Here is an 8,743-nt window from a genome sequence, read left to right on the forward strand (position 1 = left end):
AGAGAAGGTGTCAGTGTAAGTTCCCCCTCCACCCCATCCTCCCTTCCGATGGTTCTACTGCAATTGAACTCTCCTGAGGTAAGACGTGTCGTTATTGGGAGGTTACAACACAGAATAAAAACTAAATCTGCTTTCAAATGCAAAAACAGTGGAATTCAAACATGCAATTAAAGATGTGATTATTCGTGATTAACGATTGTTATTTAGTGATAAATCACAATTTTAAAAATGATTCGTCTGACGGCCCTTGTTCAAGTCTGAAACAATATTTGCTTCATACACAAAAACTGAAAAACACTAATGTCCAAGCTGCGTGTCTGCGAGGTAAGAATAACACTTTGTTCGCCTGTCACTGAGTATTACACTGATGTTGTTAGGGGGTCATGGTTCTATCTTCTTTTTTTACACATTTTATATTTAGATACTAAAGTATGTGAGTAGAAAAATGAGCAAACTTTGTAGCATGAAGACATACTACAGGAACCAACTCTCCTCATTCAAACAGAAGAGAAAAAGAAAACACAAGCGCTAAAAAGCTCTTAAGGGTCCCTCTGTCCAAGGGTACCTCTTTTTGAATGAATGAATGAAACCTTTATTGCCCCTAGGGGAATTTGCCTTGCACAGAGAGCTAAAAAACACAATACAAACAAACATTTACAGGACAGCACATAAGAACACATAAAAACACACTAAAGCATCACATGATTCAATGAGGGATTTCAGCAAGTTAAATAAAGGTCCCTCTTCCTAAAGTTCCTTCTGTCTAAGGGTCCTCCTTTTATCTAAAGTTCCCCCTTGATCAGGTTCCCTCTCCGTAAGGTTCCCTCAGTCCAAGGGTCCCTCTGTCTAAAGGGTATCTCTATATAAGGGTCCCTCTCTCTAAAGTCCCCTCTATAGAAGGTTCCCTCTGGCCAAGGGTACCTCTACCTAAAGGTACTTCTATATAGGGGTCGCTCTTAAAGTTCCCTCTGTCTAAGGTTCCCTCTGTCTAATGTTCCCTCTGTCTAAGGTTCCCTCTCCATAAGGTTCCCTCTGTCTAAGGTTCCTTCTACATAAGGTTCCCTCTGTTTAAGGTTCCCCCTAATGTTCCTCTGTCTAAAGGTCCCTCTGTCTAAGGTTCCTTCTCCATAAAGTTCCCTCTGTCTATGGTTCCCCCTAATGTTCCTCTGTCTAAAGGTCCCTCTGTTTATGGTTCCCCAAATGTCCCTCTATCTTAAGTTCCCTCTGTCTAAAGTTCTCTCTGTCTAAGCTTCCCTCTTTCTAAAGTTCCCTCTGTCTAATGTTCCCTCTATCTAAAGTTCCCAGTGTCTAAGGGTCCCTCTGTCTAAAGTTCCCTCTATCTTAATTTCCCTGTGTCTAAGGTTCCCTCTATCTAAAGTTCCCTCTGTCTAAGGTTCTCTCTATCTTGTGTTCCTTGTGTCTAAGGTTCCCTCTATCTAAAGTTCCATGTTTCTAAAGTTCCCTCTGTCTTAGGTTCCCTCTATCTTAAGTTCCCTGTGTCTAAGGTTCCCTCTATCTAAAGTTCCTTGTGTCTAAGGTTCCCTCTATCTTAGGTTCCTTGTGTCTAAGGTTCCCTCTATCTAAAGTTCCTTGTGTCTAAGGTTCCCTCTATCTTAGGTTCCTTGTGTCTAAGGTTCCCTCTATCTAAAGTTCCTTGTGTCTAAGGTTCCCCCTAATGTTCCTCTGTCTAAAGGTCCCTCTGTTTATGGTTCCCCCTAATGTTCCTCTATCTTAAGTTCCCTCTGTCTAAAGTTCCCTCTGTCTAAGCTTCCCTCTTTCTAAAGTTCCCTCTGTCTAAGGTTCCCTCTATCTAAAGTTGCCTTTGTCTAAGGTTCCCTCTGTCTAAAGGTCCCTCTATCTTAATTTCCCTCTGTCTAAGGTTCCCTTTATCTAAAGTTCCCTCTGTCTAAGCTTCCCTCTTTCTAAAGTTCCCTTTGTCTAAGGTTCCCTCAATCTAAAGTTCCCTCTATCTAAAGTTCCCTCTGTCTAAGGTTCCCTCTCCATAAAGTTCCCTCTGTCTATGGTTCCTTCTCCATAAGGTTCCCTCTGTCTAAGGTTCCCTCTCCATATGGTTCCCCCTAATGTCCCTCTATCTTAAGTTCCCTGTGTCTAAGGTTCCCTCTATCTAAGGTTCCCTCTGTCCAAGGTTCCCTCTATCTTAAATTCTTTGTATCTAAGGTTCCCTCTATCTTAAGTTCCTTGTGTCTAAGGTTCCCTATATCTAAAGTTCCCTGTGTCTAAGGTTCCCTATATCTAACGTTCCCTGTGTCTAAGGTTCCCTGTGTCTAAGGTTCCCTATATCTAAAAGTTCCCTGTGTCTAAGGTTCCTTCTGTCTTAGGTTCCCTCTATCTTAAATTCCCTCTGTCTAAGGTTCCCTGTGTCTAAGGTTCCCTCTATCTTATGTTCCTTGTGTCTAAGGTTCCCTCTATCTAAAGTTCCCTGTGTCTAAGGTTCCCTCTATCTTATGTTCCTTGTGTCTAAGGTTCCCTCTATCTAAAGTTCCTTGTGTCTAAGGTTCCCTCTATCTTAGGTTCCTTGTGTCTAAGGTTCCCTCTATCTAAAGTTCCTTGTGTCTAAGGTTCCCTCTATCTTAGGTTCCTTGTGTCTAAGGTTCCCTCTATCTAAAGTTCCTTGTGTCTAAGGTTCCCCCTAATGTTCCTCTGTCTAAAGGTCCCTCTGTTTATGGTTCCCCCTAATGTTCCTCTATCTTAAGTTCCCTCTGTCTAAAGTTCCCTCTGTCTAAGCTTCCCTCTTTCTAAAGTTCCCTCTGTCTAAGGTTCCCTCTATCTAAAGTTGCCTTTGTCTAAGGTTCCCTCTGTCTAAAGGTCCCTCTATCTTAATTTCCCTCTGTCTAAGGTTCCCTTTATCTAAAGTTCCCTCTGTCTAAGCTTCCCTCTTTCTAAAGTTCCCTTTGTCTAAGGTTCCCTCAATCTAAAGTTCCCTCTATCTAAAGTTCCCTCTGTCTAAGGTTCCCTCTCCATAAAGTTCCCTCTGTCTATGGTTCCTTCTCCATAAGGTTCCCTCTGTCTAAGGTTCCCTCTCCATATGGTTCCCCCTAATGTCCCTCTATCTTAAGTTCCCTGTGTCTAAGGTTCCCTCTATCTAAGGTTCCCTCTGTCCAAGGTTCCCTCTATCTTAAATTCTTTGTATCTAAGGTTCCCTCTATCTTAAGTTCCTTGTGTCTAAGGTTCCCTATATCTAAAGTTCCCTGTGTCTAAGGTTCCCTATATCTAACGTTCCCTGTGTCTAAGGTTCCCTGTGTCTAAGGTTCCCTATATCTAAAAGTTCCCTGTGTCTAAGGTTCCTTCTGTCTTAGGTTCCCTCTATCTTAAATTCCCTCTGTCTAAGGTTCCCTGTGTCTAAGGTTCCCTCTATCTTATGTTCCTTGTGTCTAAGGTTCCCTCTATCTAAAGTTCCCTGTGTCTAAGGTTCCCTCTATCTTATGTTCCTTGTGTCTAAGGTTCCCTCTATCTAAAGTTCCATGTGTCTAAAGTTCCCTCTGTCTTAGGTTCCCTCTATCTTAAGTTCCCTGTGTCTAAGGTTCCCTCTATCTTATGTTCCTTGTGTCTAAGGTTCCCTCTATTTAAAGTTCCTTGTGTCTAAGGTTCCCTCTGTCTAAGGTTCCCTCTATCTTAAGTTCCTTGTGTCTAAGGTGCCCTCTCCATAAAGTTCCCTCTGTCTACGGTTCCCACTTTCTATGGTTCCCTCTGTCTAAGGTTCTCTCTATCTAAAGTTTCTTGTGTCTAAGGTTCCCTATATCTAAAGTTCCCTGTGTCTAAGGTTCCCTATATCTACAGTCCCCTGTGTCTAAGGTTCCCTATATCTACAGTTCCCTGTGTCTAAGGTTCCCTATATCTAAAAGTTCCCTGTGTCTAAGGTTCCCTCTGTCTTAGGTTCCCTCTATCTTAAGTTCCCTCTGTCTAAGGTTCCCTCTATCTAAAGTTCCCTGTGTCTAAGGTTCCCTCTATCTTATGTTCCTTGTGTCTAAGGTTCCCTCTATCTAAAGTTCCTTGTGTCTAAGGTTCCCTCTATCTAAAGTTCCATGTGTCTAAAGTTCCCTCTGTCTTAGGTTCCCTCTATCTTAAGTTCCCTCTGTCTAAGGTTCCCTCTATCTAAAGTTCCCTGTGTCTAAGGTTCCCTCTATCTTATGTTCCTTGTGTCTAAGGTTCCCTCTATCTAAAGTTCTATGTTTCTAAAGTTCCCTCTGTCTTAGGTTCCCTCTATCTTAAGTTCCCTGTGTCTAAGGTTCCCTCTATCTAAAGTTTCTTGTGTCTAAGGTTCCCTATATCTAAAGTTCCCTGTGTCTAAGGTTCCCGATATCTAACGTTCCCTGTGTCTAAGGTTCCCTGTGTCTAAGGTTCCCTATATCTAAAAGTTCCCTGTGTCTAAGGTTCCTTCTGTCTTAGGTTCCCTCTATCTTAAGTTCCCTCTGTCTAAGGTTCCCTCTATCTAAAGTTCCCTGTGTCTAAGGTTCCCTCTATCTTAGGTTCCTTGTGTCTAAGGTTCCCTCTATCTAAAGTTCCATGTGTCTAAGGTTCCCTGTGTCTAAAGGTCCCTCTATCTTAATTTCCCTCTGTCTAAGGTTCCCTCTGTCTAAGGTTCCCTATATCTTAAGTTCCTTGTGTCTAAGGTGCCCTCTCCATAAAGTTCCCTCTGTCTATGGTTCCCTCTTTCTAAGGTTCCCTCTGTCTTAGGTTCCCTCTATCTTAAGTTCCCTCTGTCTTAGGTTCCCTCTATACAAAGTTCCCTGTGTCTAAGGTTCTCTCTGTCTTTGGGTCCCTCTAAAGTTTCCTCTGTCCAAGGTTCCCTCTATCTTAAGTTCCTTGTGACTAAAGTTCCCTCTGTCTTAGGTTCCCTCTATCTTAAGTTCCCTGTGTCTAAAGTTCCCTCTGTCTTAGGTTCCCTCTATCTTAAGTTCCCTCTGTCTAAGGTTCCCTCTATCTAAAGTTCCCTGTGTCTAAGGTTCCCTCTATCTTATGTTCCTTGTGTCTAAGGTTCCCTCTATCTAAAGTTCTATGTTTCTAAAGTTCCCTCTGTCTTAGGTTCCCTCTATCTTAAGTTCCCTGTGTCTAAGGTTCCCTCTATCTAAAGTTTCTTGTGTCTAAGGTTCCCTATATCTAAAGTTCCCTGTGTCTAAGGTTCCCTATATCTAACGTTCCCTGTGTCTAAGGTTCCCTGTGTCTAAGGTTCCCTATATCTAAAAGTTCCCTGTGTCTAAGGTTCCTTCTGTCTTAGGTTCCCTCTATCTTAAGTTCCCTCTGTCTAAGGTTCCCTCTATCTAAAGTTCCCTGTGTCTAAGGTTCCCTCTATCTTAGGTTCCTTGTGTCTAAGGTTCCCTCTATCTAAAGTTCCATGTGTCTAAGGTTCCCTGTGTCTAAAGGTCCCTCTATCTTAATTTCCCTCTGTCTAAGGTTACCTCTGTCTAAGGTTCCCTATATCTTAAGTTCCTTGTGTCTAAGGTGCCCTCTCCATAAAGTTCCCTCTGTCTATGGTTCCCTCTTTCTAAGGTTCCCTCTGTCTAAGGTTCTCTCTATCTAAAGTTTCTTCTGTCTAAGGTTCCCTATATCTAAAGTTCCCTGTGTCTAAGGTTCCCTCTATCTAAAGTTCCTTGTGTCTAAGGTTCCCTCTATCTAAAGTTCCATGTGTCTAAAGTTCCCTCTGTCTTAGGTTCCCTCTATCTTAAGTTCCCTCCGTCTAAGGTTCCCTCTATCTAAAGTTCCCTGTGTCTAAGGTTCCCTCTATCTTATGTTCCTTGTGTCTAAGGTTCCCTCTATCTAAAGTTCCATGTTTCTAAAGTTCCCTCTGTCTTAGGTTCCCTCTATCTTAAGTTCCCTGTGTCTAAGGTTCCCTCTATCTTATGTTCCTTGTGTCTAAGGTTCCCTCTATCTAAAGTTCCTTGTGTCTAAGGTTCCCTCTGTCTAAGGTTCCATCTCCATAAATATCCCTCTGTCTATGGTTCCCTCTGTCTAAGGTTCATTCTCCATAAGGTTCCCTCTTACTAACTTTCCCTCTGTCTATGGTTCCCTCTGTCTAAGGTTCCCTCTCCATAAAGTTCCCTCTGTCTAAGGTTCCTTCTCCCTGAGGTTCCATCTGTCTAAGGTTCCCTCTCCATAAAGTTCCTGCTGTCTATGGTTCCCCCTAATGTTCCTCTGTCTAAAGGTCCCTCTGTTTATGGTTCCCCCTAATTTCCCTTTATCTTAAGTTCCCTCTGTCTAAAGTTCCCTCTGTCTAAGGTTCCCTCTGTCTAAAGGTCCGTCTATCTTAATTTCCCTCTGTCTAAGGTTCCCTCTATCTAAAGTTCCCTCTGTCTAAGGTTCCCTCTGTCCAAGGTTCCCTCTGTCTTATGTTCCTTGTGTCTAAGGTTCCCTCTGTCTTAGGGTCCCTCTAACGTTCCCTGTGTCTAAGGTTCCCTCCGTCTTAGGTTCCCTCTAAAGTTCCCTCTATCTAAGGTTCCCTCTGTCTTAGGGTCCCTCTAAAGTTCCCTCTGTCCAAGGTTCCCTGTTTCTCACCCCTTTCTGTGTATGTCTTGAAGGTTCCTTCATGCAACATAAGCCATATTTACCGCTTACGTGGCCTTTGCTACTTTTGTGCGCTTCATCCTTTTCCTCCTCATGAGGGTCACCTGAGGCCTCTTCAAACCTGCGATCAGCAGCAGCAACCTGGGCCGCGACTTGGTGAGCCAGCTTCTCAGTAGCGTCCCCTTGGGAAACCTGCAGGAACAGCAGATAGTGTTAGTACCAAAGTGTGGATATCATTCAGTTATGTTTGAGACTGGTCACATGGAGTCTCTTACAGTGCGGAAAGAAACAACCAGAGGACAGCTGATCTTACAACTCCAGAATATAGAACATAGGTTGATAAAAACTAAGCTGTAGATCATGTATGAAAAGCTGCCACAAACAGTTGTTTCAGTTTAAAAAAATATAAAGACTCCAAAAAATGTCTGAAGCTACGTCTTCAGATTGCTTCTTTTTTCAAAGCAACAATTCCTAAACACGACTATGGACGTAGCCTCTTGGTTTCAAAGTGAAGCAAAAGTACCTAAAACCTGCGTTCTTCCTATTGTCCAACAGGGGGCATCCGATGGTATAGAATTCAATGATAAGATGGCCCTACTTGTCGGCTGATTTATTCCCTCAGTAAACATTTTCCAAACGAGTTCATGGTCTCAGTCTCTAGTTTCAAGTTCTCTTCCACACAGCACGATGTTCATTGAGTTCATTAAGGTCCAATTAGAGTCTGTTTTCATTCTCTCACTCTCTCACATGACAGAAATCGTGCGCTACAATCCGAGTGGTAGCTACGCTCACAGGAGTACAGCATTGAACCTGGCGGCAGCACCAAACACCATTACAAATTATATGTTATGATCTTTTACTTTGAAGTGGGCCGGTTATGAAGTCGATACCTGAATCTATTATTTGATCATTTACAAGTTTTTCCAGGTCGAGATCGAACTCTTTGATCTTTTATTCACAGAGACGACATGAATCCACCAAGAGACAGAAACCTTCCTCTAACACTGAGAAACCTCGTGCAGAACATTAGACGCTCGTAACAGGAAGTGTTTTATTTTTCTGCTTCAGGAAAATGATGAATCATAGATTCATAAAAGGTTAAAGATTACTTTAAATAATGTAGTTAACTTCAAAATACTTTGCAGTGAAAAAACAACCAACAAACTCAAAGACGTCCCAGACTTTACTTTCTATCGTCGTCACTGCCATCTCGTTTATTTTACTTTAAATCTTAATTTTTAAAGCTCGTGAGCAACCAGTCAACCAATCACCCCCACAGCCCCCCCGCCCCCTCCCTCGCTCCCTAGATATGAAGCAGGACAGTTCCTCACCCAGAACACTCCTCACCGAAGCACCATCGCTCACGCTTCCTTCACACTTCAGCTTCACATTGTGCACAGACAGCAGCGCTGACCTTTGTGTCTTTATAGTGGTGAGCTGCTGAGCGTGACGGAAAATCTGCAAAAACCCTCTCGATTGTTTGGACGCTGTGTTCGAGCACAACGAGTGGCCACAGAGAAATCTAGCAAAGAGTGGACCTGGAGGGCAGTGCTGATGGCTTTGTTGTCGCCCGGGGGGCTTGATGTTAAATGTACCAAGGGTGGGGGGGCTGGAGGGGGGCTTTGTTTGTGGAGCTGCCCCCTCCTCCTCCCCCTTTAGCCCTTTACATTATGATCAGCTTCCTGCTCCTTTTGTCATTCTCTCAAAGCAGATTCATTTCAGTGAAGTTTGTTTTCCGCCATCTTTAAATTCTCCTCAGGCTCAATTTAAAGTCAGACTTAAACATTCCCTCAGTTTGACCTTCGACAGTCGATCGGTTTGACCTTCGACAGTCGATCGGTTTGACCTTCGACAGCCGATCGGTTTGACCTTCGACAGCCGATCGGTTTGACCTTCGACAGTCGATCGGTTTGACCTTCGACAGCCGATCGGTTTGACCTTCGACAGCCGATCGGTTTGACCTTCGACAGTCGATCGGTTTGACATTTGACAGTCGATCGGTTTGACCTTCGACAGCCGATCGGTTTGACCTTCGACAGTCGATCGGTTTGACATTTGACAGTCGATCGGTTTGACCTTCGACAGCCGATCGGTTTGACCTTCGACAGTCGATAGGGTTGACATTTGACAGTCGATCGCTTTGACCTTCAACTGTTGATTCATGTTTTCTGTCCGATCCTGTTTGGTCCTTTTCTCTCAGTTTGTAGCTTTTCTTCGTCCTCTT

This window comes from Labrus mixtus, chromosome 2, assembly GCF_963584025.1.
Source record: "Labrus mixtus chromosome 2, fLabMix1.1, whole genome shotgun sequence".
In the NCBI taxonomy this organism is placed as follows: domain Eukaryota; kingdom Metazoa; phylum Chordata; class Actinopteri; order Labriformes; family Labridae; genus Labrus; species Labrus mixtus.